General features: G+C 41.0%; 1 long non-coding RNA gene across 7 annotated transcripts; it reads right to left on the bottom strand.

Annotated features, from left to right (window-relative positions):
• Window positions 1-2,828: 2,828 nt before the first annotated feature.
• On the bottom strand, window positions 2,829-24,147 carry LOC121101837. 7 transcript variants are annotated; one of them, XR_005833846.1, is made up of 5 exons: window positions 21,112-23,622; window positions 19,331-19,497; window positions 11,547-11,649; window positions 4,952-5,027; window positions 2,829-4,757 (listed from the first exon to the last, which is right to left on the bottom strand). It is a non-coding gene; the product is annotated as an uncharacterized LOC121101837 (long non-coding RNA). The 7 variants fall into 7 exon arrangements; XR_005833848.1 differs by having other exon boundaries at window positions 2,829-3,012; XR_005833847.1 differs by having other exon boundaries at window positions 2,829-2,987.
• Between the last annotated feature and the right edge of the window lie 2,434 nt (window positions 24,148-26,581).

Below are 26,581 nucleotides of genomic sequence, written 5' to 3'. Positions count from 1 at the left end.
TTCAGCTACACAGAGTAAGAGGAAGTATGTGTGGCTAAAGAGAGAAAGGCAATGAAAGTCATCTCAAATAAAATTCCCCTCCCCCACTCTATTTTAATTTGTTTTGCACATTATTTTACTACTGGATACAGGGTTTGGCCAAACTTTAACAACTGGTTATTTGGAAATTTCTACACAATGATCAATTCCTCCCATAATGTACGTTTTTTTCCTTCCAAAACAAACAAGATACTTTGCTCTGACAGGGACAATTTCCAGCCTCTTATTGAAAGGTACAAGAGAAGATGGATAATTGAATATCATAAAGCACTTTGAGTTCATTAGGCCATTATCCCCTGGGGTAGATTTGATCAAAAGATGAAGAGTACAAGCTCAAAAGCTTTTAGTTGACAAGAAGGAAGTCTTTGGCTTGGGATTTTTGTGTTTGAGTTGTAAGTCAGCTTCACAGAAAAGTAATCAGAAACTAGACTGGCCAGAAATTAGAAAAGATCCTTGAAATGAAAGGTGTGAGACCATGGGTTGTACTTGTGACTTGGTCTCTTAACAAGCATGGGGACCTTGCACGAATTACTTAAAACTCATCTGTAAAGTAAGGGACTAGACTAATAATTTCTTTTTTTTTTTTTAAAGATTTTATTTATTTATTTGACAGAGAGAGACAGCCAGCGAGAGAGGGAACACAAGCAGGGGGAGTGGGAGAGGAAGAAGCAGGCTCATAGCGGAGGAGCCTGATGTGGGGCTCGATCCCGGAACGCCGGGATCACGCCCTGAGCCGAAGGCAGACGCTTAACTGCTGTGCCACCCAGGCGCCCCTAGACTAATAATTTCTAAAGCCCCCTGGGGCACTATCAATTTTTCATTATCTAATATTGTTCCTTAAGTCATACACTGGTTCATTCAACTATATGAATACCTTCAATGAACATAATAAAAGGCAGTTTCTGCCCTCAAGGACTGGATAAGTCAGTGGGAAAAGTGAAGACTTTACCCATAGCTTCTAGGTGCTCATTCATCCGTTCAAGTTCTAAACAAAGGTCACAAGGAGCCTAGCAGGAATGAGAATGGAAAGGAGGAGAAACTCCCTAAAAGCTCTTGGGAGGAAGAGAGGAATTTATTGTTTCAGTCCACTAATATTTACTGAGTGATCCCTGTATATCAGCCACTGTGCTGGGCACTGGAGATCCTGGAGTGACCTAGACAGATCAGGTCTCTAATAAAGCTTACTTGCATTCTCCGTGGTGAAGAAAAACAGATTAACAAATAAATGAATCCAGATTGTGATAAGTTTTAGGAAGGAAACAATAGTAATGAGAGGCAATAACTGTGTTTGTGTGCAGGGCGATGGTGGGATGAACTTTCATTAGCACAGGGTAGAGGAGGAAGGCTCTTCGGAGACAGCGAAGCTGAGTCTTGAGGGCACATGAGAATGAGAACAGCCAGCATGGAGGGACCACTGGTCCCTCCAGAGGGAAGTGGGTAAATACTGATGGAAATGGGCTGGAGTGGAAAGGGCTGGAGCAGAGAGACCATCTGCCAGGCTGGCGCTTAAAGAACAATTACTTCTGGAATGTTTAGGTTTAATTAAAGCAGTCATTCTCAACCAAGGGCGATTTTGCCCCTCAGGGGACACTTAACTACATCTGGAGACATTTTGGGTTGTCACAATTTGGCAGGGAGAGTACTACTGCGGAGGTTGAGAAAGCCTGCACTATTACAGGCCAAATTATGGTTTTGGTCATTATGTTATTAACTCATGTTTTTATCCACTTGGATCTTTCTTTCTTTACTGCAGAAACAAAGTAAAAACAGGTTTCAAGGGGCCCCATGCTCCACCCACTCTCTAAGAAATCCCATCGCAGAGGTTCAAGGGACTCCGTGAATCTTTGAAAAGCTCCCTAAGAGAGTGAAAATGTCCCTGGACGCGCGGGAAAGGATCTGAGGAGACCCACATCCAACTGCTCACGGGGGTCTCCCCAGCGGAAGGGACTGGGATTAGGGGCAGTGGAAGAGGAGGACAAACTCAGGTTTCATTTGCGTCATTACAAATTGATGTTCAAAATAATGCAAAGTGGGGTCCATGCTAGAGAAGAAGTGGAGACGCCGCAAGGATTAAAACCTCTGTCTCTAGACCTCTAGCTCCCGCTACCGGATTCCGCGTTGACACCCGTCCCCCAAGGCTCTAGATGCTTCTCCCCGACACCGCCCTGCGCTGGCCTCAGACCTCTCTGCCCCACCCCCTCGCCCCGGTCCCGGTCCCAGGCTCTCACCCGGCCCCGCCCGTGTTGACCCCAGGCCCCTCCAGGCCCGCGAGGACCTCCTCGCCGCCGCCTCACCTGGACCGGCTGGGGTCTCCTCAGCAAGCCCCGCGGCAGGCTGTCCTCGACGTACCGGCTGCCCAGGCGGAGAGGCCCGGAGCGGAAGGGCTCCGTCGGTGTCTGCGGATGGCGCCGCGAGCCCGGCGCGGGTCCCTCAGGCCCGGGAGCGCGGGGCCAGCCCTCGGAAGGGCGAAAAAGGCGGCAGCGGAGACACCGCGCCGGCGACCCGAGGGCATGTGGCCTCCGGACTAGGGCGAAGGAGGCCGGGCGCAGAGGACTCCGGCGCTGAGGGGGCCGGGCCCGCCAGGGGGCCGTTAGCTGCCACTCGCCGCTTTTTGCATATTCATGAAGCCCCACGAGGCGGACCGCCCAGGCAAGCCTTGGAGAGGTCATGAATTATTCATGAGGAAGCGTCTCGCCCCGCCCAAAAAGGCCTCGTTGGCTATTTATGAGCCTGAGAGGGTCTGGGCTGGAAAAGGCCGTTGGGTACCCACCCTTCTGAGAGAGGCGTCGACAAGCTGAGGTGAGGGCTGTCCAGTCGCAAGGTCTCCGGATAAAGGGCGCTTGAGCACCTTCAGTTTCCTAGGCTTAGGTTAATTTTTTTCTTTCCTTTTCCTTTTCCTTGAGGCTTTAAGTTTGATCTGAAAGTATTTCGCTGAGGCCCTAAGTACTCTGAGGAGAAACGGCAAGGCGGGGGCTGAGGAAAAAGACAACGGGAAGCTTCTAGATAGTACCCCACCCCCTCCCTCTACTCCGGTCCCCAGCGCTCGATTTTGAAAATTTTCACATATAACAGGGGAAAGAAAGAAAGAAAGAAAGAGCAGAGAGAATTGTAGTGGGAACGCCCGCATGCCAGCTATCAAGGTAGCTCTTAAATTCAGATTTCGGTGGGAAAGGAGTGCGTCTCGGTGAGGAAGCAACAGCGGTAATTAGCGGCCAAGCAGTGGGTCCGGCCAACGACGTCTGTGTTTGCTGGGGGTTGGGAGTGGAGCTTTGGGGGTGATCTTGGCTAAGTCAGGTTTTCTCCAGCCGTGGAGGTGTTCTGCCAGAATCAATGCCAAGAGGTGACAGAGCTGGCGATGGGTCCCCACGGAATGACCTCGGCTCCTTTCTACCTTTTCTAGGACGTGCTGTTTAATCTCCATGGACTTTAGTTCCCCAGACAGTACCGGGGGGAGAAAGTGTCTCGACACGCAAGATTAGCCCATCACCGACGTGTGTTCAAATGTGCAGAGCACGGGATGGGGTGTGTAGTACACCGTGCACTTGGCTGGTGAAAACAAAGATAAAGCACGGTTCTTGCCCCAAAGGAGTTTTTGATTTAATTAGGCTGAGTCTCATTTCTCCCCCATTGGATCGTCAATCTCTCGAGATGCGAGCAGTATTTTACATCTTTGCAATCCTACATGACGCCTGGCACATTGTAGTCACCCAGTAAATGTTGAATGAATGAGTAATTGAAGTAGCCCGAAGAAGATATTAAAAAACCAAAAGAGCATGAACAAATATCCAGTTAATATAGTGGAAACCATTTACTCTGAGCACGGAGAAGGGGAATTATCAGAGCCAGATGGGATTTGTTAAAATGGTGAATAATAATGTAGGGAAGCAAACTCTGTGAAGCCTCTGAGTAACTGGGGGACTTTTGACAAACCAAGTTCTTTTGTTGGACTTCACTTTCCTCTCAATAGTTTTATATTTTACATTTAAGTCCATGACCCATTTTGAATTAATATTTGTATACAGCGTGAGATTTAGGTTGAGAGTTTTTGGGTTTTGTTTTTAGGTGTTTTGTTTTGGCCTACGATGTCCTATTGTTGCAGTACCATTTGTTAAAAAGACTATCTTCCTCCACTAAATTGACTTTCTTCTTTAAAATGAAGGGTTTGGATTATCTGTTTCTCCTTTTCCTTCCAATTCTGTGATGCTGAGCCCGTTTATGTCAAAATGTACTTTCTTTGTGTAAAGCCATCCTTCATATCAGGCAAGAAAGTCATCTAGTTGCATTTTAGAACCCAGCTTTTAGATATTGTCCATTTGATAGAAAGGGGGTTTTCTTGTTAAAAAAATAGTTTTGGAAGATTGGCAAAGATGGATGGAGAGCATTAGGAAATCTACTATTACTGTCTTTGTGCAAACATAATAAAACTGGTTTTTGCTTCCCTCAGAATGGCCAAAGGCATGGGGCAGGGGGTGGCTTAGCTTTAATATTCTGAGCAATAGCTGGTTAATCTTTATCTGAATCTTGGAATCACACAGACAAGGGTAAAATAGTAAGCAATTCTGTCACCATTTTAAATAGGGCAGTTGAGATGTAGGTCAAGAGGTAAGCCTAGCATGAGTCTTCATCTGAGAAAGCACAGAAATCTTACCTCCTTCTCAAGATCATAATTCTTGTCAGTGTGGACATTATCAAGTATAAAATTGAATGATATCGATGCCCTGTAAAGTTTCAGATGCTTGTGGGTCAAATATGCAAGCAAATATATAAGTGAAAGACATTTGAAAGTTAGAGTTTTGTTCTTAAAATCCGTAATTATGAAATCTCTCCTAGGCTTTTAGATAATGAGTTAGAAAAAGGTGATAAAAAAACATCAGAGTTATTCTCTGAGAGTGCATGATCTGTAGTGTCATACCTCCTGGGGCTGTCAGCTTGTGAGCTTTCAAAATTAAGCAGAGTTTGTACTTGAATAGGAGACTTCCACAAAACACCTGCTCAAAGAGAAAACAACAGTAGCAACAGAATAATTAGAGGTTGAAAAGAGCCTGGCTATTTAAAAAAAAAAATTTAGATATGTTTTGCTTTTCTAAAGCAAGCTCATTCTTGAACAACAGAAAAAGACACTACTGTGTTTAGAAATAAGCAAGCAGGCTCCCCAACTAGGAAGGCACTGGTAGTGCATCATTTTAAATGGAATGAAAGCAAGAAGGAATTTCATTTTAGGGAGTCATTGTAGAAAAACCCCTAAATTGTGAGTCAAAGTTTCTTGAGTTTTATTCTCAGTTCTGCCACTAAGTGTTTGACCCTGAGTAAGTCAGTTGACTTCTCTGGACCTTGATTTCCTCATCTGGAAAATTAGATGTTTGGACTAGATGACATTTAAAGCTCCTTCTATCTCTATATCTCTAATATTCTCTAATTCTTTTCTAGACACTTAATACTTCCTTGTTCTTATATTACTTCTCTGTTGATCCAGCAAATATTTATTGAGCATCTGTTTTGTTCCAATACTGTAATGGTGCTGAGGATTCAAGAATGAGCTGAACCAGATATAAAGGGTCATATATTACATGATTCCATTTATATGACATGTCCAGAATAGGGAAATCCATAGAGATGAAACTAGATTAGTGGTTGCAAGGGGCCAGGGAGGAGGGGAGAGTAGGGAGTGATTGGTAATGAGCATGGAGTTTCTTTTTGGGGCAACAAAAATCTTCTGTAATTAGTAGTGCTGGTTGCAAAACTGTGAATATACTAAAACCCACTAAATTGTACCTTTTAAAAAAAACTTTAAAAAATAAAGAATGAGCTAGATAGATCAACTTTACCCTCATGTTAGCTCACAGTAGGGTGGTATGGATACATAAATGCAACCATGATACTATATATGTTACAATGGGCACATAACCCAACTTGGTGGTGGTGGTGAGTAAGGAAACAGTTCCTTGAGAACACTACACGAAGCCGTATCTAGGAGATAAGTAGGAATTGAGAATGGAGGATAAGGTTTCAGGCAGAAAGATTATTACAAAAGCCTGAAAGCTGGAGAGAATATGGTTTAGGGTAACTACTGTTGGTAAGAATAATTGATGCATAAAAGTGTAAGGGAAAATGGTTAGAGATGTGCCTAGGGAGGCATGAGCCAGATCTTGAAGTCATGGTAAGGAGTTTGGATTTTATCCTGAGGGCAGCTGGGAGCCATTGAAGAATTTCAGTCTACAGTTACATAATCAAGTTTGCAATTTAAAAAGAAAACTCTGGCTGCAATACAAAGGACAGACTGGAGAAGGGCAGAATCAGTGACAGGCAGACTGGTGGTTGTAGCAGTCCAGGCAAAAGATGAGGCTAATCTCTCTAAAGCAGAAATAACAACAACATGTGTAAAGTGAGGAATGGACACATTTGATAAATATTAAGGAGACTGGATGTGGAAGTGAGGGAGGGTCAGGTTTGAGTCATAATTTTTAGGCTTGAGTAATTAGGTATTTGATGATGTCATTTACTGAGCTAGGGAACAGAAATAGGTTTTAGGGGGAAAGAACTGACATTTAGATGTGTTGGGAATATCAAAATGTAACTGTCTCATAGAGGTACAGATCTCTAACTCCCGAGGGACCTGGGTGTCTGACATATAAGAATCATTAGAATAGATATAGTAATTAAAACAAATGTATTTTTTCATCCAGGGAGTGTGTTTAGAAGTAAGAAAAAAAAAAAGGGAGCTCCTAGTACAGAACCCTGAACACCAAACACTAAGAAATGGGCAGGGAAAAAAGTACGAAGTAAACAATGAGAAGGAACAACTGGAAGGCTGGAAGAAAACTAGGAGTTCAAATACTAGCGTAAGATTTTTAAAAATAAATATGCTTTATTACTTATAATGAAATATTTGTCAGTGTTCCAAGTGCCCTATAGATAATGACTTATGTAGTCCTCACAACAACCCTATGAAGCAGGTGCTAGTACTATCCTTATTTTACAGATGGGGATGCTGAGGCGCACAACTTGCCCAAGATGAAATGGCAAGTTAATAGCAGACTGAAATTTGGTTGTAGGCAGTGTGGCTCCAGAAGAGTGTGTGTCCTTAACCATTATGCCATGTATGCTTTCCAGATGAAAACATGCCCAGATAAGCACTGTAAGAGCCCTGAGAAGTTGGATTTATTGTCTCTATTTTATAAAAAGGAAAGTGAGTCCCAGGATGATTATGTGATTTAACTAAGTCACAGAGCTACTAGGTAGTTGAACAGAATATGGACCGAAGTCCCTTAATCCAAAACTTGTTTCTACTACATTATACTGCGGTTATTTCTCTCTTCATAAACACATATGTGTACATAAAATTTGACTTTACTTATTTTATAAATGTTAATTCCTCAGGTATTTACCAAATGTTAATAGTGACTAGCTTTGAATCCTTTTTCAAAAGCAAGTGCCCTGATTGTCTCGGAGTTTTCAGTGATAGTATCAGTTTAATCCAGGTTATCTATACATTCCAATATAGATGTAATAATGCATTATATTCCATTGGCTGATGCTTTTTTCAGGGCTTGATTCTCTTTTTTAAAAAGATTTTATTTTTTTATTTGACAGAGAGGGAGAATGAGAAGCAGACTCTCTGCAGAGCTGAGAACCCAATGCAGGGTTCGATCCCAGAACCCCAGGATCATGACCTGAGCAGAAGGCAGACACTTAACTAACTTTGCCACCCCTGCTTGATTCTCTAGAAATGCCATCAGAATGTCTTATGATCATAGAAAAAACTGTTTAAGTTTATTTATTTAAGCAATCTCTATACCCAATGTGGCACTTGAACTCACAACCCCAAGATCAAGAGCTGCATGCTCCACTGACTGAGTCAGCCAGGCACCCTCCTAGAGAAATTAAAACAAAAAAATCAGTGTAGTGGGGCCCCTAAGTGGCTCAACTGGTTAAGGGTCTGACTCTTTATCCCAGCTCAGGTCTTGATCTCCGGATCTTGATCTCAGGGTTGTGAGTTCAAGCCCTGCATTGGACTCCACACTGGGAGTGGAGCCTACTTAAAAAAAAAAAAAATCAATGTAGAAATCTATTTTAAAATTCTTCTTCTTATTATTATTTTTAAAGATTTTATTTACTTATTTGACAGAGAGACAGGCAGTGAGGGAGGGAACACAAGCAAGGGGAGTGGAAGAGGAAGAAGCAGGCTCCCGGCGGAGCAGGGAGCCCGATGTGGGGCTCAATCCCAGGACCCTGGGATCACGCCCTGAGCCGAAGGCAGAAGCTTAACAACTGAGCGACCCAGGAGCCCCCAAAATTCTTATTCTTATTATTTATTATCTCTAAGGCTAATAACCCCCCAGTAGGGGGTTGTTTACATGGTTTAATGGGCCAGAACTAGAGCTTAAACTCTTGTAATTACTTATTTTGCTCATTGTATTTCTTGAAGTTGTAAGGGAAGCAGTTGATGTGTTGAGTCAGATTTGAAGGTTATACACAGAAATGAAGGTTATATTCTGAAGTCAACAAAAGATACCTTGGAATGTTTAAGGACTGAAGGACTATTAGGTGGTTTTCAGTGTCCTAGAAGATATTGTAAAAGAGTGTCCCCTAGTGTTGCTCTGAAGAAGTAATTTGAGAGAAATTAAATAGTACTTGTTTATAATCTCTATCACCATCTTGTGGCAGTGCCCTCAAACAATTCTGCCTTCTTGTATTTGCAAAATCATCCAGATCTTGCATTAATCTATACACCAAAAAAGGTCACTGGCTATCCTGGGTGATCCAGAACGGAATTACTTTAGATGGGTTGTTTTACAAATATTTTGGTCAGAACTCCATAAAACCTTGAAAAGAAGCCCCAGTATAAATTAAATTAAGGTCTTTGAAAAGAAAAAGGGAAATTTGCTTCTTCTTTTTTTTTTTTTACGGTAGTGAAACAATAGATGTGAAAACTGGATGGATTTTTTGTAACTTAAAGTCCCTCTATTTTATTTATTTTTTTAGTAAACTCTACCCCTAATGTGGGCTTTGAACCCATGACCTCAAGATCGAGAGTCACATGCTCTACGGACCGAGCCAGCCAGGTGCCCCAAAACTAGATGTATTTTTAACATTAATATTTTTATTGTGTTAAAATACACATAAAATTCACCACCTCACCTATTCTCAAGTGTACAATTCAGTGACACTGAGTGTATTCATGGTGTTGGCAACCTTCACCACTAACCATTCTGAGAAAATTTTTGTCATCCTGAACAGAAACTCGTGCTTTTTAGTCACCCTAATCCTTCTACCCTCCAGCTCTTTGTAACCTCTAATCTTTCTGTCTCTATGAAGTTGACTCCTTTAGGTACCTCTACCTCATGTAAGTGAAATCATGCAATATTTGTCCTTTTGTGTGTGGCTTCTTTCACTTAGCATAATGTTTTCAAGTTTCATCTGTGTTATAGTGTGTATCAGAATGTCATTCCTTTTTAAGGCTTGAATATGTCATTGTATATACCACATTTAAAAGAACCCATTCAACTGTTGATGGACATTTGGGTTGTTTCCACCTTTTAGATATTTTAAATAATACTGCTGTGAACATTGGTGTACAAGTATCTGTTTGAATCCCTGCTTTCAGTCCTTTTGGGTATATACCTAGAAGTGGAATTGCTGATTAATATGGTAATTCTGTCTAACTTTTTGAGGAACTGCCCATACTGGTGTGTTTTTTGTTTTTGTTTTTTTTACAGCAGCTGTATGATTCCCACTAGCAATGCACAAGGGTTCCAATTTCTCCACATCCTCACCAACATTATTATTATTGTTTTCCATTTTGGGGGAACAGCCATCCTAATGGATGTGAAGTACAAATTTTAACTTTTGAGTTACCTTTGAAAACCAATAACCCATAAAGTTAATTCAAAAAATGTTTTTGAGCCCCTGCTATATACAGAGCACAGTTGTACGCTAAGAGAATAACAGTGATGAATAAAATACATTGTCAAATCTTTAGGTGATTTAGTTTATTTTTCTCCTCCAAATGTATTTGCGAACAAGCAAATCAACTTAAATTCTCACTGGGTGGTTGAAAAAACTAATCCAGAGACCTTATGCCAAATTCATAGAAAATGCATAGTGGAGATAAAAATGTTTATTAAACTAATTTTCCAAAGAATACAGTCAAATGCTAATTATGTAGTTCTTCTTTGGAAAATTCACAAAAAGGATTATGTCAGGCAAAATCTCTAATTTTTTTTTTCACCTGACAGGTTTGACCTGTTAAAAGAATCCTGATACATTACTACAATGGCCACTGCTCAACTTTCTCACTCGATCAAAATTCACAAAGCACCTAAGGTAATTACTAAGAATTAAAAGAAAATCAATGGCTATTTAGTGAGTTAGTTCAGAATCATGACTTTAATCTCTGGTGTTTTTTTAAAAGAGCAGTTTTATCAGTAAATTTGCACATAATATTTTGTCAGAGTATGTGTATGTTTTAACTGCCTAATGGACTGAGGTTGTTCAAGAAATTAGAATATATTCCTACAAAGTAACTTACTGGGTGCTTATTTCATGTTTATATATTTAGATTTTCTAGAGTGAAAGAAATCAGAAACAAAAAAGATGCTTAAAGAGAACACTTTTTTTTGTTAGACATTTACTATGAAGCAATTAGGAAATTTCTGATAGGCATCTTACAATTGTAAGAACTGAGGAGAGAACACGGAGAGGAACTTGGAGGCTGGGCTCCTGGGGGAATATGCCAGAGCCAAGGAACATTTCTGGGTTCAAAAGGGCAGGTTTATCTTGCCCCAAGACATTCATTAATGAATCGTTCATTTATTAATTGAGAGCTCAATATTATATAATATATACATATATGTGTGTGTTTATATATATATACACACAATGTTATTCTCTGAGAGAATAAAAAAAATCTTTATCTTCTAGAAGTTTAGAATCTGAAAGGGAAATAAAATTTAGAGGAGTTAAGCCAACATACAAAGCAGTATATATATTACATATATGTGAAAAAGAGTAAAGCAATACAAATTATAGGAATTTATAGAGATTTTGTATAGACTGTAATGGTTTGTGTATTACTCATGAAGGAAACGTGACTTAAGGAGGACTTTGACTAATATAAAGGATTTGAGTAGAGGAGAGAGAAGAGAATTCTATGAGGAAAACCTACCAATGTGCCTTGGCCAAAATGAGAAATGAACATGGAATATTTTAGAAAATAATGAAGAACCCATCATTATTAGAGTTGAGACACATCATGTTGGACAGAAATAGGAAATAAAGTTGAATGGGAACTTTGGGGACAAATTAATATAGATCTTAAAAGCCAAGCTAAGGAATTAATGCTTTATTCTTCAATCAGTAGGCAGTCAGAGGGTTTGATCGGGAGAGTGAATAAAATAATTGTTTTGGGAATATTAAGCTGTAGCAAAAAAAGGGCAAGATTCACATTGAAGGTGAATTAGGGCAGAGAGAAAGCAGTTATCTTTCTGGCTCAAATTGAGTATACTCACTGGATTCCTGATCTCATTTGGTTTCCTGAGTGGGCTTCCCTCCTGGGGTGAAATGCTGAGCTGGGTATATGAATTGCAATCAGCTTGGCAGTTATTTTTCTCACTGTAAATTAACAAATTGACTTTTTGATGTAAACAGATCTTTGTAGTTTGGATTGCATGAACTACTTTTCCCAGGAAATTTAAAGTGACTATGATTTTGCTATTTAATACTTCAAACAACAATAATAACAATTATAGAAGCTAACATTTATTCAGCACTTACCATGTACTGGACACTGTCACAAGGGCTTTATATTATTATTTCATAAACCTCACATTAACGAGGACACTGAAGTGCAGAGAAGTAAAGTAACTTGTCTTAGGTTATGTAACTTGACAGCTAAGCTATCAAACATTACTTCTGTCATCAGCACACTATCTTATTAAAATAATTTATAATAGTGTTTTCTATTATCAAGTCATAGTATTTTCATGTATTAGACATTTATAAAAACATCAATGATAACCCTTAAAATATTAGATCAGTTGAGCTAAGAAAAAAAAATCTCTGGAGTATAGAGAAGTAACACAACTCTGGAGGGCTTTTTCAGCTATTGATCTTCATGACTACAAATGGCTTTTTAGATCCTATATTAAAAATAAATGTCTTTATACTTTCAGGTTATTTAATTTTACAAATGATTATTACTCAAGTATTGCCTCTAAGTTTTGGCAAGTTTTCAGTAAGTTACTATATATGCATGCCACGCCAGCTATTACCCAATTACTCAAAAGAATCTTAATTTCTCAGGATCTGTGGGTACAAAAAACAATTCTCTGTAAAATTTTAAATGCACATGCACACACATATGCACACCACATACACACCTAATGCTCCTTAAGCTTCAATTTTTCCTACTTCTAATATAGCTTAATATTCCTAAAACAATTATTTTACTCACTCTCCTGATCAAATCTACTGACTTTCCATTGGTTGCAGAATAAAGCATAAATTCCTTAACCTGGCTTTTAAGATCCGTACTGATTTGTCTTCAAAGTTCCTTTCATACATGCAAGAATAATAATTTTATTATATATTTTTAACAACTGAATATAATATAGTTTGATCATTCATTGCCATTATATGATATACCAAAGAAGAACAAAGCTTATATAGCAAAATCTAGCAAAGACTAGAATGCCTTTGGGATATAGATATAGAAAGCTTTTTTGGGGGGACACCTGCATGGTTCCGTTGCTTAAGCATCCGACTCAGTTTCAGCTCAGGTAATGGTCTCAGGGTTGTGAAATTGAGCCCTGTCTCAGATCTGCTTGAGATTCTCCCTCTCCCTCTTCTCTGTGCCCACCCCCCCCCAAATAAATTAAATCTTAAAAAAAGAAAGAAAGAAAAGTTTTTTGGGGATACATGACTGGCTCAGTTAGAAGAGCATGTGACTCTTGGTCTTGGGGTCATAAGTTCAAGCCCCACATTGGGTATAGAGATTACTTAAATACATTAAAAAGAAAGAAAGAAAGAAAAGCTTTTTGGGAGTTCTTCATCAAAGGCATATTTGTGGGTAGTAGGTGCCGTTAAGTAACAGAATTATTAAAACTTCAACAGCTGAAACTGTGTAGCATTGTAAAAAGACCTCTGGATTTAAGATAATCAGAGATATAATCATCCTGGCTTCTGACAGCATGGAAGTAGTAGTTTCACCTACTCTTTTATTTTATATAAATGAAGTCAGTAGTAGTCATTCGTATCTGGTCTCTTTTATGTATGAGTATCATCAGTATTGTTAGATCATTCATTCTCATTTCTGTATAGTATTCCATTGTGGGAATATATTACAATTTGTTTATCCATTCTTTTGTTGGTAGGCATTTGAGTAGTTTCCATTTTGGGTCCATTACGAATAATGCTATTATGAATGTTCTTTTGGTGAGCATATGTATGCATATCTGTCAGGTGTATACCTATGAGTGAAATATGGGTCATAGACTATGCGTATATTTAGCTTTAGTGCATACCACTGAGTGAAGTTTCCAAAGAGGTTGTACCCACTTATGCTCCTATAACCAGTGTTTTAAAAGTTTTGACTGATTCACATCTTTATCAACATTTGGTATTTTCTGATTTTTAAAAATTTTAGCCATTTCGGGGCGCCTGGGTGGCACAGCGGTTAAGCGTCTGCCTTCGGCTCAGGGCGTGATCCCGGTGTTATGGGATCGAGCCCCACATCAGGCTCTTCCGCTATGAGCCTGCTTCTTTCTCTCCCACTCCCCCTGCTTGTGTTCCCTCTCTCGCTGGCTGTCTCTATCTCTGTCGAATAAATAAATAAAATCTTTAAAAAAAAAAATTTTAGCCATTTCACTAGGTGTGTAGTATTATTTCATTGTGGTTTTATTCGATGATTCATTAGTTGCGTATAACACCCAGTGCACCATGCAATACGTGCCCTCCTTACTACCCATCCCCAGCTTATCCCATTCCCCCACCCTCCTCCCCTCTGAAGTCCTCAGTTTGTTTCTCATAGTCCATAGTCTCTCATGTTTCATTCCCCCTTCTGATTACCCCCCCTTTCTTTATCCCTTTCTTCCCCTACTGATCATCCTAGTTCTTATGTTCCATAGATGAGAGAAATCATATGATAGTTGTCTTTCTCTGCTTGACTTATTTCACTTAGCATTATCTCCTCCAGTGCTGTCCATGTTGCAGCAAATGTTGAGAATTCGTTCTTTCTGATAGCTGAGTAATATTCCATCGTATATATGGACCACAACTTCTTAATCCAGTCATCTGTTGAAGGGCATCTCGGCTCCTTCCACGATTTAGCTATTGTGGACATTGCTGCTATGAACATTGGGGCGCATATGGCCCTTCTCTTCACTACGTCTGTATCTTTGGGGTAAATACCCAGTAGTGCAATGGCTGGATCATAGGGTAGCTCAATTTTTAACTTTTTAAGGGACCTCCACACTGTTTTCCAGAGTGGCTGTACCAACTTGCATTCCCACCAACAATGTAGGAGGGATCCCCTTTCTCCACATCCTCTCCAACAATTGTTGTTTCTTGCCTTGTCTATTTTTGCCATTCTAACTGGCGTAAGGTGGTATCTCAGTGTGGTTTTGATTTGAATTTCCTTGATGGCTAATGATTTTGAACATTTTTTCATGTGTCTGTTAGCCATTTGTATGTCTTCATTGGAAAAGTGTCTGTTCATATCTTCTGCCCATTTTTTGATTTGTTTATTTGTTTCTCGTGTATTGAGTTTCAGAAGTTCTTTGTAGATCTTGGATACCAGTCCTTTATCTGTAGTGTCATTTGCAAATATATTCTCCCATTCCGTGGGCTGCCTCTTAGTTTTTCTGACTGTTTCCTTGGCTGGCTGCACTCTATTTTAAATTGATGGTCACTTAAGGTCAAACATATTCTAAAAGCACTACTTTTACTTCTCCCCCACATTTTGTTTTTAATGTCATATTTTACATTTTTATTTTCTGTATCCTTTATTATAAATATGGTTGATTTTCTTTAAGATTTTATTAATTATTTTGAGGGAGAGGGAGAAAAGCAGACTCCTTGCTGAGCACAAGAGCCCAAAGCGGGTCTTGATCTCACAACCCTGAGGTCATGACCTGAGCTGAAATGCAGAGCTGGACCCTTAACTGATTGAGTCACCCAGACGCCCCTAAATATAGCTGATTTTACCACTTTTGTCTGTTAGTCTCATACTAGCTTTATAAGTGGTTGGCTCACACTAGTTTTACTGTATGTTTGCTTTTGCCGGTGAGATTTTTTTTCTTTCACAATTTTCTTCTAGTTATGGCCTTTTCCACTTAAAGAAGTCCCTTGAACATTTCCTGTAAGGTCAATTTACTAGTGATGAACTCCTTTAACTTTTGTCTGAGAAACTCATGATCTTTCCTTCAATTCTGAATGATAACCTTGCTGGGTAGAGTATTCTTGGTTATAGGTTTTTTTCCATTCAGCACTTTGAATATGTTTTGCCATTCCCTTTTGACCTGCAGAATTATGCTGAAAAATCAGCTGAGAGTCTTCTTGGAATTCCTTTGTATGTAACTAGTTGCTTTCTTCTTGCTGCCATTGAGATTCCCTCTGTATCTTTAATTTTGGACATTTTAATCATTATTTGTCTTGGTGTGAACCTCTTTGGGTTCATCTTCTTTGGGGCACTCTGTGCTTCCCTGGACCTGGATGTCTGTTTCCTTCCCCAGGATAGGGACGTTTTTAGCTATTATTTCTTCAAATAAGTTTTCTGCCCCTTTCCTCTCTCTTCTGGGACCCCTATAATGTGAATGTTATTATATTTGATATTGTTGAGTTCCCTTAAATTATCCTCATTTTTTTAAAATTCTTTTTTCTGGGGAGCCTGGGGTGGCTCAGTTGGTTGAGCGTCTGACTCCTGATTTTGGCTCAGGTCATGATCTCAGGGTCTTGAGATCAAGCCCCACGTTGGGCTCTGTGCTCAGTGTGGAGTCTGCAGAAGATTCTCTCTCCCTCTCCCTCAGCCTAAATAAAATCCGGTGAGTGGTGCTGCACCTGCCCCCCACCAGGAGGGCTTTGGAGGGGTGCTGGTCTAGCTGAGGCTACCCACTGGGTGGGGCGGGGTTGTAGCCACTTTGGTGGAGAGCGGGGGGAGGCGCCAGTCCTGGTCAGGACTGCCTGCCAGGTATGGCAGGGCAGGAGCCATTAAGGCAGCAGGGCACTGGTCCTGGCTGAGGCTGCCCACTTGGTATGGCAGGGCAGGAGCTGCTTTGCAGGGGTATCTCCTGGGGAGGTCTGCATGGGAATGTCAGGGCAAGGTGAGCAGTGCTAGCAAGGCAGATGATGACGAGTGTCAGAACTGGCAGCCACTAGCATCAGGCCAGCTAGACGGAGGGAGGGAAAGAACGTGGTGCCTGCCAGTGCTTCTGTTCTCAGAGAAAGTCCCTACAGACCCTTGGCCCTCTAGCACATACCCTAAAATTAATTAGCCAGAGGTGCCCGGCTGGCTCAGTTGTTGGGACTCTTGATCTGAAGTTTGTGAGTTTGAGCTCCATGTGTGACACAGAGTTTTCTTAAAATATTTATTTTTTAAAGGATTTTATTTATTTGAGAAACAGAGAGCACGAGCAGGAGGAAAGGGCAGAGGGAGAGGAAGAAGCAGGCTCCCCGCTGAGCAGGGAGTCTGACTTGGGGCTTGATGCCAGGACCCCAGGATCATGACCTGAGCCCAAGGCAGACGTTTAACCAACTGAGCCACCCAGGTGCCCCTAAAATAAAAAATTCTTAAAAAATAAAATTAATTAGTCAACAAATTTCCTTCCCATATGACACAGGCACTTTTTAAACTGCTGCCTCTGTGCCGAGTGTCAGAGCAAGTGCGTTTGTACAAGGCCCTTTAAAAGCAGAGGCTCTGTTCCCTAGAGCCCTCCGGTTCTCCTGGAGTTAAGCCCTGCTGTTTTTCACAGCTCCTGAAGTTAAGCACCACTGATTTTTTAAAGCCAGATGTTAGGAGGGCTCCTCTTCCCAGTGCAGATGTCCACAGCTAGGGGTGCCTGATGGGGGGGGGCAGGGTTTGAACTTCTCACTGCGGAGGGAAGATCTCTGTGCCTGTGATATCCCTCCCACTGGTGAGTCACTGCACCAGGGGTATGGGTGCCCCTCCTACCCTTCTCCATGTGGCTTTTTCTTTGTGTCTTCAGCTGTGGAGGAGCTGTTCTGCTGGTCTTCAGATTGTTCTCGGTGGAGCTGCTCTGTATGTAGTGCAGCTCTGGTGTGGCCACGGGAGCAGGCAAGCTCAGGATCCACTCCCGAGGCTTCTCTCTTATGGAAGGCATCTGCTACGATGAATCACCCCAGTGCCCTAAGTTTAACTTAAATCTGGTGGGATACTCTTGGTCTCTTGTTTGTTTATGTAATGTGGTCATCTACCCTCTTATGTAACAGTTAGTCAAGAACATTACAGGGACCCCAAGCCTGGGAACCTTTGATTATGTTTGAGGATACCAGTCAAATAACAAAATAGGAGTTTCTACTCCATGTCAGGTACCTCCTTAGGCAGAAAAAACCAGAATCCTTATCCTGATGGAAAGGACAGTTGAGAGAAGACAGGGAAGTGTGATGAATGTTGCATGGCAGTCTGCACTGCTGGGAACCTACACTGAGTCTGTGGCGAGTCAGCAGAGGGGACCTAAGGAAGTAATGTTTAAACTAAGGCCTGCAGGATGAGGAGGGAAAGAGAAGGAAGATGCTGATTCATTCAGTACATGCTGCACACTAAGCCACTTGCATCATTTCATTTAGTCCTGACAACAACCCTTTAAGATAGGTATGTTGTCCCCATTTTTCAGATGAGGAAACTGAGGCTCAAAAAGCTGAAGAGTGCTATTCAGGGTCACCCGGTTAACATGTGGCAGAATGAGGACTGAAACTCTAGTGAGCATGATTTAAAAGCCAATCTAGTTAAAAGGCTGTTGTCACAGGCATGGTCAGAAAAGATGATGCATCAGTGGATATGGAGAGAAGTGGATGTGTGGGCTCAAGAGGGACAAGTGCAAGTAGAACTGATGGGACTTAGTAAGTGGTGTTGAGATAAAGGAGGAGGAATCAGTCAAAGATGACTCCTGATTTCTGTCTTGATCAACTGGGTGACCCAGGTGGATCATTTACCAAGATGGAGAAAAGGGAGAAGCAAGTTTAGAGGGAAAGAATCATTCATCTAAATTTGATACATTTTACTTCGGTTAAAAAATTGGTTGATTAAATGAAAAAAAAGCAGGGAGAGTTCCATGCCTAGAAACTCCCCCTCTTCATGCCTCCTCAATCCCAGTGTTCTCTATACTGATTCAACACCCCTTCCTTCTGATGTCCTAAGGCACCCTGATTCTTTTCTGATCCTTGGTCCCTCTGCTTTCCAAACCCCAAGCAGATCATGACCAAGGACTGCCAAGAGAATGCTGTTCTTGGCCACACCATTCACTCTCACAGAAGTGGCCATATGGCTGCCGTGTGCTTTTGGCTGATCTTTCCTGACACTTCCTTCTCTACTAAAGTTTTGCCACGGAGGAGCTGCTCATGTGGCTGAGCTCCTTTGGGCAAAGCCCCGTCATCATCCTAGCATTCAAACCGTTCTATGTAAGCAGCCTCTGCCTCCCCATGCTTGAAGGGCCCTGCCCTTGCTTTAATGGTCTTCTGTTGCAGGCTTGAAAGTCCTACTGTATTTAATGAGGGGCCCACAGCTTCATTTTGTACTGGGCCCCACAGATTAGGTAGCTGGTCCTGTCTGTACATTTGCGTCACAATGACGGGAGACAAGGAGTGGCATCCTTTCCCATCTGTGGGAATAAGCCTCATTTCCAACTAGGAAGATCCACTGCTTTAAATCAGAGGGAGATAAAGCAAAAAACAAAAACAAAAACAAAAACAAAAAAAACCTCACTTCCTTTGTTTCTATGAAATACAGTTTTATGGGCAGTTTTATGGTTCTTCCTGGGTAATAACTTAGGAGGGAACCTTGAGACTAGAATGCAGAAATAACAAATTATGGGCTATGAAGTGTGGTTAATTCGTTCTTTATAGCTTAGGTAGAGCATGGCTGAGTTCCTCTGGCATACTCAGTTATAGGCAGGGACACAGGTCCGCTTAAATACAACTCAGGGTCCCACAGGAGGTAGACGGAAGAGCACCTAAGTAATCCCAGCCTGGCTTTGACGCTGAAACCTCCACCAAGGCCTCCCCACCAGTCAGACTATGTTCTCTCAGAGGCCTAAGCACTCAGTGATTAGGGACCCCTTACCTGAGATCTCAGCTCTCCATGTGTGGAGGCGGTCTGTGTGCTGTCTGGGCATCATGCAGCCGTCTCTGGGCTGTAACTCGTACTTGTGCCCCGGAAGTCTGCAAGTTGGTTTCATCTGCCACTCAGGCTCCAAACAGCTGCAAATCCTTGCTGTCTTCAGTAAACACCTATTTAAAAAAAAAAAGATTGAAACAAAAAAATGTTTAGATTTCTCTAAATAGGATGCAGAAATGCTCTGCTGCCTATTATCACAGCCCTTTGCATCCTGACGAGCTAATGCATGAAGCACTATGACCACTGAGTGGAAAGTCTTCCAGTGTCACTTACTTACGGTAGCAATATCAAAGACTCATCAGGCACGGCACACAGAAAACACAATCTGCCCCCAAATTCCTTGTTCCATAGCCAGTGTCAATTCAAACTGGTTGTCAAAGGCTTTTAGAATGTACTAGATCATCCCATTTATTCTCCATTGAACTGATCATATAACTGCTGTCCTGCTCAGGAAGCTTAGCTGACATCCTCGATTCACAGAAAACTCGAATTCCTTAGTCTGGTATCTGCATGCTTGCCATTCTGACATCAATTCCAGCTTTATCTCCCCAGAGCCTGCATCCCAGCCACACCAAATTATTCTTTACTCCATGTACTTTCTCCCTTTTATTCTTATCTATCTCTTCTCCCTCAACTTTTATATTTCTATTTATTGAGTGCCTATCCTTGCTAGGTCTGGGGAATGCAAGAGGAGGAAAGCAGGCCTAGTCCCTAGGCTCAGGGCCTTATAGTCTAGCAAATCCATGAATTATGCAAACCTTCATGGCAAAGTGTAAGAAGGGCTATGGAGGAAAAGAAAGGGGGCTCCAAATGCCCACATCAGGGGTTTGGTCTAGTCTGGGCATCAAGAAAGCTTCCTTGAAGAGTGTGATTTCTTTTTATTTTTTTAAAGATTTTATTTATTATAACTGGAACTTGCCCAGGCAGAAAGGAGGCCAACGACTAACCTAAAGACAAGGGAGAAAAAAATGGAGCTGGCAAGAGGGTCAAAAAAGAAAGAATGAGGATATGTGCCAAAAGAACAGGGAAGAGATTATGTCAGAAAGCACCAGCCACAAAGGGCAAGTGAGCCCCTCAAAGAAAAGGGGAAAAGAAGGACATAAAGAAAAAAGAGTAAATTTGAAGGCAGAGCTCAGGGAGTCCCTGGAGCTGGAACTTCAGGTGCAGGTGGGACTGGAAGGAGGCTAGGGGAGAGGTGGCAGAGGAGGCCTGGAGGCCAGTGGAGCTGGATCAAGAGGGGCCTCAGTAAGGAGTTTGGACCCGATTCTCAGGGTCAGTAGAGGGTTGTTAAAGGTTTGATTTGGTTTGTCTTTTTTAAATTAGAAACAAAACGCATACTCCTAGTAAATAAAATAACACCAAAACAAACTCTGTAGCACCACAGAAATGTGTATGTGAACAACTGAAAGTTCCTCCTGCTAAATCCCACTCCTCAGCTGGCACTTTGGTGTTATCACGCCACACTTTCTGCCATCCACAAACTTCTTTAGTTTTGTGAAAACAGGATCATGCTACATACAATTTTTGCAACTTCCTTTATGCAATCAGCAGTAATCATGGGTTTCCTTCTGGGTGGACAGATGCAGATGCGTCCTCCCCCCCCCCCCCCCCCCGGGTCTGACTGGCTGCGCAGTACTCCACAGCCTGGCTATACCCGTGGTTACCACTGCTGTGTAACAAATTGCCACAAAATTAGCAGGTGAAATGATACAAAGTTGTTATCTCACAGTTTTCATGGGTCAGGAGTCTGGCACAGAGCAGCTGGTCCTCTGCTCAGGGTCTCCCACGGCTGTTCTCTCATCTGAGACTTGGGGTCCTCTTCCAACCTCTTTCACACTGTTGGCAGAATTCACTTCCTTGCAGTTTCAGGACTGAAGTTCGTTTCCCTGCTGGCTTTTATTCGGGGCCACTCAGCTCCTAGAGGTTTCCTTCATTCCTTAGCATGTGATCCCCTCCATCTTCAAAGCTGGTAACAAATACACATCAAGCACCACACTTCTTTTAGGAAGAGCTGAGTCCTTTTGAGGAGTCACTCGATTAGGTCGGGGCCACTCAGGATAACCTCTCTTTCTGAAGGTCAGCTGTGCCATCTGACAACCTAATCATGGGAATGGAATCCATCCCATCCCAAGTTTCGCCCACACTCAAGGGCTGCATCTTAGAATCTGGCAACCGCGATACCATATAACCGCCTTCCAGTATATGGGCAGGGAAATTGTTTCCCATGTTTTGCTTTCTACAAACAACTACGATTAGTGGGTTTTACATATCTTTTGTATGCTTTGTAAATATTTTTGTTGGGTTTTAAAAAGTGACATTTCTGGGTTGAGCAAATAATCACACTATAATTTTTTTAAAACATGCATAGATCTATGTAAGAGAAATAAGCTTTTCGGGCTTAATATGTAGCAGTGCTTTTTAAAAGAAACTTTACTTGGACTAATTTTCTAGTCTCCTTTTTTATGTGTGATTTCTCATGATTTTTAAAAATAACTTTTTATTTAAAAAATGTTTTAGATTTACAGAAAAAGTGAGCAGAAAGCACAGAGTTCCCATGTACCCCCCACCTAGTTTCCCCTATTATTAACATCTTACATTATACGGCAACATACTTAACTACAGTCTTAACTTTATTCAGATTTCCTTAGTTTTTCCCTAATGTCCTTTTCCTGTCTCAGGAGCCCGCGGAGGATAGCACCTAACATTTAGTATCACATCTCCTTAGGCTCTTCTTGGCTTTTCTTGTTTCTTAGACTTTCCTTGTTTTTGATGACTCTGACAGGTTTGAGGTACTAGTCAGGTATTTTGTAGAATGCCCCTCAATTAGGATTTGTCTGAAGCTTTTCTCATGCTTAGACTAGGGTTTTTAGGAGACAGAGTACAGAAATAAAGTGCCATTCTCATCACAGCCACTCAAGGCTACATACTATCAAGACGTCACTACTGATGTTGGCCTGGATCACCTGGCTGAGGTAGTGTTTGTCAAATTTCCCCACTGCAAAGTGACTCTTTCTTCCCCTTTCCATACTTTCAATGTTGGAAAGGAAGTCACTATGTGAAGCCCACACCTACAGAGCTGGAAGTCATGGTCTACCTCACTGAGAGCAAAGTATCTACATAAACTACGTAGCGTTCTGCACAGGGGATTTGTCCGTTCTCCTCTTTTTATTTATTTATATAATCATTGATTAACATCAGTATGGACTCATGCATATTTACTTTACACTTTGGATTATACTCCTTTAGGGCTGACATAAGGTTTATTTGCCTGCTTGGGTACTGTTGGGCTTTTGCACTGATGGATAATAATATTTCTACATGTGACAATCTCTAGTCTCTTTGACATTGTATGGTGTAATATAAACTTTTTTAAAAAAGATTTTTATTTATTTTTTTGAGAGAGACAGAGTATGAGCATGATCTAGGGGAGGGTTGGAGGGAGAGGGAGAAGCAGACTGCCTGCTTTATATAAATACAAAGATATATAAATATTTCTACATCCAACCATCTCTACGGTCTCTATTTTCCCTTGGTGTAGCATAAAATGTTATAATTCTGTAAGCAAATTTAGATCTCTAAGTGATTGTAGTTTTTTTCTGAGACAAAGTGTACATTGTCATTCAACATTGTAAAAGCCTTACGGCACCCAAACATACAATTACCCCTTATGTTGGCCCTAAAAGTCTAGTATATGGTTTGACTTTGCTTCCACAAAGTCTTGCCTGTTTCACAGGACCCCTATATTTCTTCCTTTCTCTACCCCAAGAGAGCCACTTACTGTAAGTCATAGAAATATGTGCTGGGGGGCGCCTGGGTGGCTCAGCTGGTTGGGCGCCTGTTTTCAGCTCACATCGTGATCTCTGGGTCCTGGGATCGAGCCCCATGTGGGGCTCTCTGCTCAGCAGGAGCCTGCTTCTTCCTCTGCCCCTCCAACCCACTCGTGCATGTGTGCTCTCTCTCTCTCGCTCACTTTCGCTCTATCTCAGATAAATAAATAAAATCTTAAAAAAAGAAAAAAAGAAATATGGGCTGGGAGCTATCAGAAACATTAAGAGAAAGGTTTTTTGGTCCAGCATATGCTCCACTCTGAAGAACTGAGGGCCCAGAACTTCTTCTATAGTCCACAGTGGAACGAGAAACTCAGGTTGGACATGGGCAAAGAAAGGGAAGGGCAACCTGAAGGGAAGTGTTGACTCTAGAGAGAGACCAAAAATAACCAAATGGGAAAGTGAAGAAAGTTTTACCACTAGCTGGGATCCATGAGTGCTGGAAAAGGTGCTTTTCTTTCTGGCAATGAACAGTTCCTTCTAGATGTGACAGGGCAACATGGCAGGGTTACAATTCCATTCTGCATATCTTGGTTAATGAACCTCCAATTGTATCTAAAAGTAGGATTTTGACATAAAAGAACAGTTTCTTAAGTTTTCAGAGTTTTTATCCAGGTTTCTTTCAGAGACTTTTAGTGCCTATATCTATCCTCTAGAAGAGACAAACACAACCCATTAAATGCCAGTATAAAGATTTTAGTAAGGGTGAATGAAGACCAACTGTACTGGTTTAGGAATAAAACAAAATAAGTAAAACCCTTCTTGCCATGACTATATGCTACCCTGGCAGTACCTCTAACCACTTAAGTAATTTTCTTCCTTTTAATGACATTCATTCATTCATTCATTCATTCATTCTGCTACAGAAACAATCTGTATCATCATTTTAAAGTTCAGATAACACCAACACACAAAATGAAGAAAATAAAAATCACACATAATTCCAAGATCCAGAAAAAAAAAATCACTATTTATATTTTTGAACAGTCTTTTTTTTTCCTCCTATAGACCTATACATAATTCATAAAAATCCAGTCATGCTTCATATAATGAAACCTGCTCTTTTACATCTAACACTGTCTTATGAATATCTATGCTCACTTGGACTTGCCTTTCTCCAATATTAAGAAGCTGGATCTAAACATGGAAGGTACATGGACTGAATCCTCACTTTTAAAGGTTTTTATTTATTTGACAGAGCGAGAGAGCACAAGCAGGAGGAACAGAAGAGGGAGAAGCAGGCTCCCCGCAAGCAGAGAGCCCGAGGCGGGGCTCGATCCCAGGACCCTGGGATCATGACCCCAACCATCTGAGCCACCGAGGCGCCCCTGAATCCTTTCTTTTAATAGGCATTGCCAAACCATCCTCCAAGAAGTTGTGCTGTATAACGTTCCCACCGATAATGTGTGCACATTTCCTCTCATTAAAATCAGCTGATGATTTTAAATCTCTTTCATTTGGAGAGATGGAAAAAAAGGTAATCTCACTGGTGTTTTAATCTAGGTTTGTTTTTATTACTCGTATCTTACTACCTTCTGAGACCACTATCCCTTCTTCGCGTAGTTTTAGTTTCTCCCATATACTGAACTCACTCTCCAGAAAAATTTCTACTTGCTTTTTTATTATCATTGACAGATCTAACTATAAGTATTCTGCATCTATATTCATAAAGGATATTGGTCTATAAGTGTCTTTTCCTGTAATGTCTTTTTCAGGTCTTTATAGCAGGTAATACCGGCCTCAAAAAATGAATTCGGAGGTGTTACCTTCTTCTCCATTCTCTGATAAAACCTGTGAAAGGTTAGTGTAACTTCTTCCTCAAAAATTTGCTAGAAATTATCAGTAACAACTGCTTTTTATTTCTGGTATTTTTGTTCTGTAATTGATATCTCCTTCCTTGGTCCATCAGGCTAGAGCTTAACAATTTGGTTGCTCTTTTTACAAAGAACCAACTTGTAGCTTTGGTAATTTTCTCTCTGGTTTATTTTCTCTATATTAATTTCTGTTATTTTCTTCTTTCTGCTTATCTTGGGTTTACTTCCTTTTTTAGTTTCTTAGATCACTGATACTAAACCTTTCTTCTTTTTCAAGGTAAGTATTTATTTCCCAGCTTTACTGAGATATAATTGACATATAACATTGTTTAGATTTAAGGCATATGATGTATTGACTTGATACACTCACATGCTGTGAAATGATCAGCACGGTGATGTCAGCCAACATCTTCATCACCTCACATAATTACCGTTTTCTTTTGTGGTGAGAAAATTTAATATCTATTCTCTTAGCAACTTTGAAGTTTATAATGAGTATTATTAATTATAATTACCATGCTGTGCATTAGATCCCTAAACTTACTCACCTTATAACTGGAAGTCTGTACCTTCTGACCAACATCTCCCCATTTCCCCTATCCCCCAGCCCCTGGCAACCACCATTATACTCTCCTGTTTTTATGAGTTTGGCTTTTTTAGATTCCACATATAAGTGACAAAATATTTGTCTTTCCCTGTCTGATTACTTCACTTTGCATAATGTGCTTTAAAAGCCCATCTACGTTGGCGCTCCTGGATGGCTCAGTCAGTTAAGCATCTAACTCTTGGTTTCAGCTCAGGTCATAATCTCAGGGGGCTTGGGATTGAGCCCTGCACTGGGCTCTGTGCTTGGCGCAGTCTGCTTGAAGATTCTCTCCCTCTGCTCTTCCCCCAACTTGCTCTGTCTCTCTAAAATAAGTAAATAAATCTAAAAAAAAAAAAAAAAAAAAAAAAAAAAAAGACCATCCATGTCATAAATGACAGAATTTCCTTCTTTCTTATGGTTGAACAATATTCCGTGTATATATATATCACATGTTCTTTATCTGTTTATCCATCAATGGATACTTGGGTTGTTTCCAATATTGTGAGCCGTGCTGCAATGAACATGGAAGTGCAAATGTCTCTTCAAGATCTTTATTTCATTTCCTTTGGGTACATACCTTTGAAATGGGATTGCTGGATCATATCATACTCTAATTTTTTGAGGAAACTCCATACTGTTTTCCACAGTGGTCGAATCAAATTTACATTCCCACCAACTATGCACAAGGGTTCCCTTTTTTCCACATTCTTGCCAACACTTGATACCTCATCTTTTTGATGATAGTCATTTTAACAAGCGTGCAGTGATATCTTATTTTAGTTTTGATTTGCATTTTTCTGATGACTCGAGATTGAGCAGCTTTTCATGCTCATGCTGGCCATTTAGATGTCTTCTTTATTTTTTTTTTAAAGATTTTATTTATTTGAGAGAGGGAGAGAGAGAATGAGCAGTGGGGGGGGCAGTGGGAGTGGGGGGAGGGAGAGAGAGAGAGAGAGAAGCAGACTCCCCA

This window comes from Ursus maritimus, unplaced genomic scaffold (assembly GCF_017311325.1).
Source record: "Ursus maritimus isolate PB19 unplaced genomic scaffold, ASM1731132v1 scaffold_98, whole genome shotgun sequence".
Taxonomy (NCBI): Eukaryota; Metazoa; Chordata; class Mammalia; order Carnivora; family Ursidae; genus Ursus; species Ursus maritimus.
This window is presented reverse-complemented; position numbering and strand designations above follow the sequence as displayed.